Here is a 10,850-nt window from a genome sequence, read left to right on the forward strand (position 1 = left end):
CTGATTTACTTAGGGAGTTCCAGGACAGCTAGGGTTGCATAGAGAGACCCTGTCTCAAGACAAAGAAACAAGCAAACAAAGAAATAAAGACAATATTAAAAGGCCGTGAGATGGCTCGGCTGTTAAAGGTGCTTGCCACCAGGGCTGAGTGCTAAGACCAACACTGTGGAAGAGGATAACTGGCCCTCTCAAGTTGTCCTCTGACCTTCACGTGTAAGCTGTGGCATTAGCCCCTCCAAACAAACACTTGCAATTTTAGAAAAGAGATGTTGAAAGCTAGGCACAGTGGTGTATAGTTGTCATCCTAACACTTGGGACATAGGATGATCAGAGTAGTTCAGGACCAGTCTTGTCTATATGACATGTTTGAGGCCAGCCTGGGCTACACAAAACCCTGTCTCAAAGTTCCAATAAGAACCAACTAGAAGGGTGGGTGGGTAAAGATGCTTGCCACCAAGCCCAGTGACCTGTGTTTGATTCCTGGGACCCACATGAGAATTGACTCTCACAGTTGTCCTCTGATCTCTACACACAGGCTGTGGTAGGCAGCCCCCAGTGGATAGAATAAAAATTAGACAACAAACAAAATGAAATATATTGGTGATTTTTATTCTACCAACTTTAATTTTATTTATTTATTTATTTATTTTATTTTACACAGGAACCCATGAATTTATAGTCGTGTGAAGTTGGGCAACATTTATTACAGACTGGCCCACATTTCCTCACATCTTAGATCTGTTAGGCAGGTTCCCAGCATATAGACAAGGATACATAGAGATGTCACTGAAGGAATTACTCAGACATGGAAAGTTTAGCATTTAATTAACCTCCTCAGGCAGCTTTAAGCCACCAGGACACAGGCACCTCCAATACCCTTCATCATCTCTTCAGCTCTTCTGCTAAAGAATTTGGCCTTCACAATGACTGGCTGCTGAGGGAGCTTGCCCTTCCCCAGAACGTTGTAGTAACCCAATCGCACAGCATCAGCGATGGGAGCAACTCCAGTCTTGTTTTTTTGCAGCATTGACCCGTGTCTGCTCACTGACCAGTGTCCACAACTTATCCAGGTTGGCAGCTGGGCAGAAGCTCTGGTTCCTCTTTAAGTGGTAATGCCTCATACCAACTTTCCCAAAGTCACCTGGGTGGTGTTTGTCAGAGTTGATCCTGTGGTGGTGCGTGCCTCCAGCATTCCCGCGGCCTCCAGGGTGCTTACGGTGCTTACCGATGCAGCCATGCCCGTGCCCGTGGCTTACGTAGCCCCGGAGTTTTCGGGTCTTCCTTGGTCTGGATGGCATGGCGGCGGCAGAAAAGAAAGAGCTTATTTATTTATTTTTATTATTAGTATTTTATTATCTTGCACTCAACTCAAATACTTACTACTATGGTCACAAAATGAGACCATAGAGAAACATAAGTTGTGACCATCCGTGTGTTTCTCACACGAGCAAGAGGAGCTCCTTCCCATTGATGGAAGCTTCTATGATACTCCCATGAGCACCGTGACAATGTTAATTGTCAAGTGGGAGATGGTCCTAAGTTAATTGATGTGGAAAGATCCAGCCCACTGTGGGTGGTACCATTCCCTAGGCAGGGGTTCCTGAACCGTGATGAAATCAAGAATGTTGAGAACAACCAAGCAGGCAGTTTAATGCTTTCATCTATTTCTCTCTGCTTTTTTTTTTTTTTTAAAGATTCATTTATTTTATGTGAGTGCTCTTTTTGCATGTACACCTGCAAGCCAGAAGAGGGCATCAGATCACTTTATGGATGGTCGTGAGCCACCGTGTGGTTGCTGGGAATTGAACTCAGGACCTCTGGAAGAGCAGCCAGTGCTCTTAACCTCTGAGCCATCTCTCCAGCCCTTCTCTTTGCTCTTGACTGCAAATGTGATGTCACTATCCGTCTCAAGATCATGCCTTAACTTCTCCACAGGGACAGACTGTGACACGGAACTGTGAGCCATACAAACTCCTTTCCCTCCTAAGTTTCTTTTCCCCGGGCTATTTTTTTTTTTTTAATCACAGAAACAGAAATGAAAGTAGAGCTTGCCAAACCCGCCCAGTCCAAAGAGGAATCTCCCTCTTCCAAGTGACCACAATGTCCTGTTTCTCCAGCACAAAGAAGGAATGCTCTTTATCACCCCAGGGACTTCACCAACACCCTTGACTAATAAGGTTGTCCCAAGTTCCCGAAAGGGAGTTTTCCACAACAGGGACCATCCTCATTTGTACAGCTCTGACAAAGCTTACCATGGACTCCGTTCCACCTGCCGGTGTCGGTGTAGGAATTAAAAGTTTCTACCTCTTAAGTAGTGGATATGCATAGGCTGTGTGTGTGCACAGGTGTGTGGGTGTGGAGGCCAGAAAATAACCTTAACTCTCTTACTCTCCCTTAGGTACTGTCTACTGATTTGCTTTTACCCACCATTGTGTGTGTGTGTGTGTGTGTGTGTGTGTGTGTGTGTGTGTGTGTGTGTGTAGGCCCGAGGTTGATGTCTGGTTTCATCCACAACTGCTCTTCTGTCGTATTCAATGAGGCAGGGTCTTTTAATCAAACCCAGAGGCTCCCTGACATGACCAGTCCTGCTCGATGGCTTGTTCTTGGAAATTCCTTGTTCTCCACCTCCAGGGTTGGCATTACAGGTGCCCCCTTCTGGCCTGAAATTTACATGTGTTTCTAGAGGTCCAAACCCCAGTCCTCACACTTGAAGGGCAAGTGCTTTAATTCCCAGAGCCATCACCCCAGAACCACCTTGCTTTTTGAGGCAGGGCCGCTCGTTGAACCTGGAGTTTGCCAGGCAGGCTCCACTGGCCCTTGGCCTCCTCCCATCTCTACCTCCCCAGGCCTGGGGATCTAAGTGTGCACCACGGTACCTGGGGTTGTTTAATGTGCTCTGCGGGGTGAACTCTGGTCCTTGCGCTTGCCCTTCACCCACTGATCAGCCTCCCCAGCCCTCACTATCAGAATCATGATCACTAGAAGCCACAATCGCTCCAGGAACCCCATCTGTGGTATATTGTACTACTTATCAGGAATATTTGCTTTGTCCCTCTGGACCAATTATATGTCCCTGCCCCGCTGATATCAGAGTTGGCATTTGACTTTTCAGTGCCTCTCCCTGAGATCTTTCATACCCTCGTCCAGTTCATTCCAGGAAAAGCACACTTCTTCTAGCCGTCAGAACATAGGATGGACACCACTGTAAACAACCTTTATGAAAGCAAGATGTTGATCATAATGGTTGGCTTTGCTTTGTCTTGTTTTGTGTTTTTCCAGACAGGGTCTCTTTGTGTAGCCTTGGCCATGCTGGACTCACTTTGTAGACCAGGCTGGCCTTGAACTCACAGAAATCCATCTGCCTCTGCCTCTCCCCACCCCCAAGTGCTGGGATTACAGGAGTGCGCTCCTACGCGGGGCTAATGGTTAGCTTTTATGATCGACTTAACACAGCCTTGAATCACCTAGGAAAAGACCTGATTTGTGTTTGCCCGTGGGCTGTTTCTTTAGTTAATTGGTGTGGAAAGAGTCTGTCCACCATGGGCAGCACTATTCCCTTGGTAGAGCATCCTCAACTATATAAGAGTAGAGACATCAATCTGAGCAAGCACGAGCATGCAAACATTTACCTCTCTCTGCTCTTGAGTGTGGATCTGATGCAACTGGCTGCTTCAAGTCCCTGCCTTGACTTCCCCACCACGACGGAATTCTTCACATGGAATTGTGACAAACTACTTTCTCCCCTAAGTTACTTTTTCCGTGCCCCATTTTTCATACCAAATTTTATTTATTGATTTTTTGTTTGTTTATTTAATGTACATCAGCATTTTTGTCTGTATGTGTGTTTGTGTGAAGATGTCGGATCCCCTGGAACTGGAGTCACAGGCAGTTGTGAACTGCCCTGTGGGTACTGGGAACTGAACCCAGGTCCTCTGGAAGAGCAGTCAGTGCTCCTAACCGCTGAGCTGCCTCTCCAGCCCTTTGTCAAGTTATTTTATCATAGCCAGGGAAAGGAAATTAGGGTAGTGATTTTTGCCATCTGCTGTGAGATAGATGACAGTGTCTCTCAAACGGAGCTTTCTCCGTTATCCTAGGTCCCAGATTGAAGGTGGTCTGGAGGGGGGTGGGGACAGACACTGGGTTGAGTAGCATGGATGACAAATGTTTGTAGGTGTAAAACAATGAATCTAGAGGGGGCTGTTTGTTAATGTAACATAATCTGACACTTCCTGACTGATAATACCAACTCTTAACAGCAAGGCTAGCACTTTACCAACTGAACTATCTAGCCTTTAAAATTCTTTTATTTGAGGGACTAGAGAGACGGTTTAGTGGTTCAGAGTGGGTCCTGCTCTAGCAGAGGACCTAAATTTTCTTCTCAGCACCCATACTGGACAGCTCACCAGCACCTCTCACTCCACTTCTGGGGGAGCCAATGTTCTCTTCTGATTCTGGGGGAACTTGTGTTCACTTGCAAACACACACCCCCTTCACAAACCGTTTTTATTACTTTTTATTAGACTGATCACTAAGGAGGCAGATAGACTTATTTTTTTAAATGTGTGTTAGGAAGGCACACGTGTGTGGTGGCATTCATATATTGGCCAGAGGGTAGCTTTCAGGGTCTTCCTTGTCTTCCATTTTGTGGAACCCGAGCTCAGGTTGTCAGTCTTGGGGGCAAGCACTCGTTTTATGTTTTTGTTTGTTTGTTTTGGGTTTTTTGTTTGTTTTGTTGTTGTTGTTGTTGTTTTCCAAGACAGGGTTTCTCTGTGTATCCCTGGCTGCCCTGGACTCGCCAGGTTGGCCTTAAACTCACAGAGATCAACCTCCCTCTGCCTTGCAAAATGCTGGGATTACAGGTATGGGCCACTGTGCCCAGCTTTAAATACTTTTCTATTTATGAGTGTGTGTGTGTGTGTGTGTGTGTGCGCGCGCGCGTGCGTGCGCAATATCTATAGAGGCCAGAAGGGGGAGCCAGATTCCTCAAAGTTGGGGTTACAGGTGGTTCTGACCCACCTTACCTGGGGGCTGGGAACTGAACTCAAGTCCCCTGCAAAAGCAGCAGGGGCTTTTAATCACTGAACCATCTCTCCATCCCCAGGACAGACCGTAATCACTAGTAATTGTTGAAATAAGGAAGCAGAGTCCAGCATGTTTGTGACTGAGTGCTTGGCTCTTTCCCTTCTGTAGGGCTGGAAAGCAGGGAACGTATCCTCACGTGCTGCCTGGAACAAGAGGTAGACCCTAACAGCAGCCTGTGCCACGTCCAGAAATGTGGCCTGGACCTGGTGGAAGCAGTTTCCTCTCTAAACCTGTAGGCATGGGGTAAAAAGAGACACTTACCACCAAACCTGACAAGCTGAGTTTGATCCCCGGGACCCGCATGGTAGGAGGTGAGAACGGACTCCCACAGGCTGTCCCTCTGGCCTCCACACACACACACACACACACACGCATGCTCACTGTCTTGACAGAAGTGCCCGCAGCAGACGTGAGGTGGGGCATCTCAGAGGGAAAAGGAAGCGGAAGCCACTGCCTTACTTCATGGCTAGGTGGGAGGAAGAGGAGAAGGTTGGGGTTGCCCTCGTGGCCACGCCCCAGTGCCTCAAAGACCTCCTAAGCCTCATCGCGTGTGTTGGTTACCTCTGTGCCGCTGTGACAAAATAGCTAAGGCGCCGAAGGGAAAAGCATGTATTTGAATTCACTGTTTCGGAGGGCTCACAGCATCGCTGCGGGATGGTGCGGTGAAGCAGAACCGGAAACTGAGGAAGAGAGACAGACAGGGGCTGGGGACAATATATCTGGCAGTGATCCACTCCAGCCCAGTGACCTACTTCTTCCACGTGGGGCTCCTCCCCTCCCCTCCCCTCCCCTTCCCCCTCCCTTTCTCTTTATGCTTCTCTTTTTTCTTCCCTTCTTTCTCCCTGCTTTCCTTCCACATTCCCTACCTTACTCTGTCCTTTCCTCTTCTCTACTCCTCCTTTCCTTTCCTTTTTCTTTTCCTTTTTATTTTTTATTTTTTATTTTTATTTTTGAGACAGTTTCTCTGTGTCACAGAGCCCTGGTTGTCCTGGTACTTTCCCCTACACCCCCCCTCTGCCCCTCCCCCCTCCCCATCCCACAAGGCAGGCTCCCACTATGAACTCCTGACTTGCCTGAGACGATCCTCTGCCCTTCACCTAACACTCCTGGTGTTTTTTTGTTTTTGTTTCTTTTCTTTTTTTTTTTTTTTTTGAGATAGAGCTCCATCACTGAGGGACACCAATCAATACGCAGGGCAGGAATCTGGAGGCGGGAACTAAGGTGAGGCCGTGGAGGGGTGTGCTACTTATTGACCTGTTCGTCCTCATGGCTTGCTCAACCTGCTTTCTTATAACACCTGGAACTACCAGTTTAGAGTTGGTACCTCTAACGGATACCTATAATGGTGTGCACCCCCACATAAATCATCAGTTAAGAAAATGCCCACGCTTCGGACTCAAAATTCACCCCGCCCTACAAGATGTGCAGGGATAAATACAGAGCAGATAGAGCAGAGATTGAGGGAGGGTCCAACCAATGCCTGACCCAACCCAAGACCCACCCCATGGGAGAGAGCCAACCCTGGACACTATTAGTGATACTCTGCTAGGCTTGCAGACAGGAACCTAGCAGAGTTGTCCTCTGAGAGGCTCCACCCAGCACTGCTTTGACACAGATGCTGAGACTCACAGCCAAATATTGGGCAAAGCTTAGGGAGTCTTGTGGAAAAGTGTGTGTGTGTGTGTGTGTGTGTGTGTGTGTGTGTGTGTTGGGGAGGTGGGGGGGGGGAATAGAAGGACCTGAAGGGGACAGGAGCTCCACAAGAAGTTCAACAGAGCCAACTAACCAGGGCCCAGAGGATCTTGCTGAGATTGAAGCACCAACCAAGGACCTTGCGTGGACTGAACCTAGGCTCCTTACACAGATGTAGTCGATGGCAGCTCAGGCTTCATGTGGGTCCTCTAGAAAGGGGAGTGGGAATCTCTCTGACATGGACTCTCCTGTCAGTTTTTTGATTACTTCCCTCTGTGAGACTGCCTTGCCAGGCCACAGGGGAGGAAAGAGGGCACGCTCAGCCTTGATGCAACTTTATGAGCTGGGGTGGATGGGAAGGGGGGGGCTTCTCTTTTTTGAGGAATAGGGGAGGGGATGGGGGAGAGGGGGGAAGTGAGGAGGGATGGGGCTATGACCAAGATGTAAAGTGAAGAAATGAAAACATAAATGAATGAATGAATAAATAAATAAGAAAAGAAAATGCCCAGAGGCTTGCTTACTGGCCGATTGATTGTGTTTTTTTCCGTGGTTATTTTTGGTGTTTGCTTATTTGGAGTTTTTTCTTTTTTCTTTCTTTCTTTCTTTCTTTTTTTTTTTTTTTTTTTTTTTCTCAGTTGAGATTCCCTGTTCCTTGATATGTCTAGGTTTGTGTCAAGTGGACAGAGAGCAACCAGTATGCACCGTCAGAGTGCTGGGATTACAGATGTGGATCATCACATCTGGTTCATCATTATTATTTCTTCTGCGTCTGCTGTTTTCCTCCTCCTCCCTGCCTCTGTGCGCATGCACGTGTGTGTGTGTGTGTGTGTGTGTGTGTGTGTGTGTATGTGTGTGTGTATGTGTGCGTGTGTGTGTGTGTGTGTGTGTGTGTGTGTGTGTGCGCGCGCGCGCACGCAAGCGCGGGCAGAGAGAGAACAATACCTTGGGCATGGATTTTTCAGTCGTCATCATCACCACTATCATCATCATCACCATCATCATCACCATCATCGTTTTTTCAAGATAGGCTTTCTCTGTGTAGCCCTGGGTGTCTTAGAACTCCTTCTGCAGACTAGACTGGCTTCAAACTCACAGAGATCCACCTGCCTCTGCCGTTCAAGTGCTGGCACTAAAGGCATGCGCCACCACCAACTGGCTCTCTGCCATTATTTTTTCCCCCAGACAAGGTCTCCCACTGATCTGGAGCTCCCACATTGGTTGGACTACCTGGCCAGTGAGTCTCTGGGACCTGCCTGTCTCTGCCTCTCCCGGGCTTGGGTTACAGAGCTTGCATTGCCATGCCTGTGGGTACTGAAGATTTGAACTCTGGTCCCCAGGATTGGCCAACAAGTGTTTTACTGGTGGAACAGTCTGTCTCTGCAGCCCCACAAGCCAGCTTCTTCAAGCAGCAATTCCCGTGGTGGTTAGCTGCCTTTAATTCTCTGGGACCCAATCCAGCTCTTCTGATAGTCAAAGACTCCAGGTTGAATTCTGTGAGTCACGCGCTGGAGCCGCACAGCTGTTATGGTGGTGGTGGTGGGGTCAGCGGGGGTGGGGTGCAGAGGGGACTTGAAGCGAAACGCTTTCAGCTTTCTTGGCTGACACCAAGCAGAGGCTTTGTCCTGGTATATACGCTATGGGAGGGAGGTAGCGTCCTTGGAAAGGATGGGGCACAGGCGGGCCAGGGGTGGGGCTTTCCCACCTGGTCCCCAATAGGCATGCCCTAGCTTCCTATTCCCTCCCTTTCTACGACATTGAGGTCCGGGTAGCCGGGAGAAGAAAGGGAGGCTGCGGAGCTCAAAGGTGAAATTGTTCCGTTTTCATGCCTGGCAGGGCAGCAAAACAATCCACTGTGTTGGGGCCAGGATCCCAGGGCTCACAGCTCCCGCACCTCCCACAGCTCCCGCACCTCCTGCACCGTGGTGGCTTCTGGATCCGGTTCTCAGCCATGTTGCTGCTGAGCCTCCTCTGGCTCCTCCCGGCCTCCCCTAGGGAAGCAGGTGAGGGGGAGCTGCAGGAGGGAGGGGCTGGTGAGACCCTAGGGACTCCTGAGCAGGGATGGGGAGGCTGACTGCGAGGCAAACTGAGCAGGCTGAGATCCTTCTTGTCTCTGGTTGTTGAGGGTAGGTGGAGAGCGGAGAAGGTGCAGGGTTCTGGCGCTAACGTCAGCAGCCTGAGGGCCACAGCTCAGGTGAGGATGCTGCTGGAACTCTGCCTCATCTCCTCCTCGACAACTGCCACCACTCTTCAGTCTCCCCCCCAACCCCTGTACCCCCTTTTGGAGGGGAGAATTCTTCTCCTTTGTCCCAATGCCTTTGCCCTTTCTATCACCACTACTACCACTGCCACCTTCCTCTTCCTCACCTCCCTCCCTCCCTCTCTCCTCCCTCCCCTCTCTTCCTTCTCTCTCCTCCCTGCCTCTCCTGTCTTCTCTTTCCTCTTCACCCTCTCCCCCGTTTCTCTCCTCCCTACTCTCCCTTTGCTGGCCACTTCATCGTGGAAAACCTCAAAAGCCTGCTTTGCTTTACTCCCAGAATTTTCCAGGCTGGGAGAGGCACAGTGGATGTCAGGGCACAGTGCTTATCAAGTGTGCTGGAGGTACCCAGGCTGTACATCCAGCACCCGACCTCAACCTCCCTCCACCAAAAAAGGGAGAAAGAAGCAGTGTGGTCCCAAGACAATCCAGGCTCACCCCTCGGACCTCACAGTCCCTTCCTTCTTCCTGCCTTTTAGTATTTATCCAGGATTGCAAAGCACCCCAACTTGGAACCTTTGCTCTGCAGGTGACAGACTTAGCTGATAGGGACCCAGCTCAAGAGTCCTCATCCTCCTCCCCCACCCCCTGCCCCATTTCCCAACAGCTAGGCTGAAAAGTGACACCCCGGCTCTTAGCAAGGGCATGCCCTGGGTCCCTACACAGAGATACCAAAGCCAGGTTGCGGGGGGGGGGGGGTTGGGTGGGGGCTATTCACACTCACTCGCACTGTGGCTGTCTGAGCTTTAGTGCCACCATGTACAAGTGATATACGTTGGCTACATGTAATGAATGAAAGGGTCCAAGCTAGGCGTGGTGGTACATGCCTGTAATCATAGCTCTCAGGTGGTTAAGGCATGAAGACCAAGTGTGTCTAAGACATGATTGCCAGCTTCGTCAGGGGGAGAGAAATATATGTATTTGCAGAGAGGCAGAGGAAGCTTGCTGGGCCAGTGTGGTGGCTCAGCATGGAAAGATGCTTGCTGCCAGACCTAATAATAAGAATTCCATGCCCAAGAGGAGAGAAGAGACATGCAAGAGTTGTCCTCTGACTTCCACCTTGGCATTGTGGGTACATGCACCCTTCCTTATAAATGTGTAAAAAAAAGAAAGAAATAAATAAGAACTTGTTTTCATACACTAATTAATCCAGTAGCCAGGACAGAATCCCTATGTAAAATGTGTACCCCACCCCCACCCCACTGTGTGTGTGGGGGCACGCAGGTACCCACAGAGGCCAGAAGAAGCCAACGTAACGGAAAGTTACAGGCGGCTTTAAAGCGGCCTGATGTGGATGCTGGGATCCGAACTCACGGCGACTGGAAGAGGGGGCAAGTTCTCTTACACAAGGAGCTGTCCTTCCACGTCCTCAAGTGCGTGTTTCTATGCCTAATGCTGCCCTCTAAGCCTAAACATCGCCAGGACCCTTGCTTATCTGCTCAGGCATCCGTCTCTGGATGCTTCCTCCTCTTCCGGGCCCCATCTGTCCATCCCTTGGCCTCAGCAGACTGTGAGCTCCAGTTTCTTCCTGTCTTTTGGTGCTCCCTCTCTAGCTCTCCCGTCTCGAGCTCTGGTTTCTGTTTCTGTGGTGTGGGTCACCTCCCAGCCCAGCTCTGGAGCTCTCCTAATTTGGAAGGAAAGGGCAGGGGTTGGTTAAAAGGTGGGATCCAAAGTCCAAGAGGGCTGGAAGACTCTAGACAACGGGTGGGGAGGAAGGGAAGGGAAGGCGGGATGTGGATAAGAAAAGAGAGAAGAGCACCTGGGGAACACGGCTTATTTGGTAGCGTGCACACCTAGCACCCCTGAACCCCGTAAAACTGGG

The 10,850-nt window shown here is 49.7% G+C and overlaps 1 pseudogene; it reads right to left on the reverse strand.

The window, feature by feature from the left end:
• Window positions 1–821: 821 nt before the first annotated feature.
• Window positions 822–1,298, reverse strand: LOC127203145 (60S ribosomal protein L27a-like; annotated as a pseudogene).
• Between the last annotated feature and the right edge of the window lie 9,552 nt (window positions 1,299–10,850).

The sequence above is a fragment of the Acomys russatus genome, chromosome 19 (assembly GCF_903995435.1).
Source record: "Acomys russatus chromosome 19, mAcoRus1.1, whole genome shotgun sequence".
Taxonomy (NCBI): Eukaryota; Metazoa; Chordata; class Mammalia; order Rodentia; family Muridae; genus Acomys; species Acomys russatus.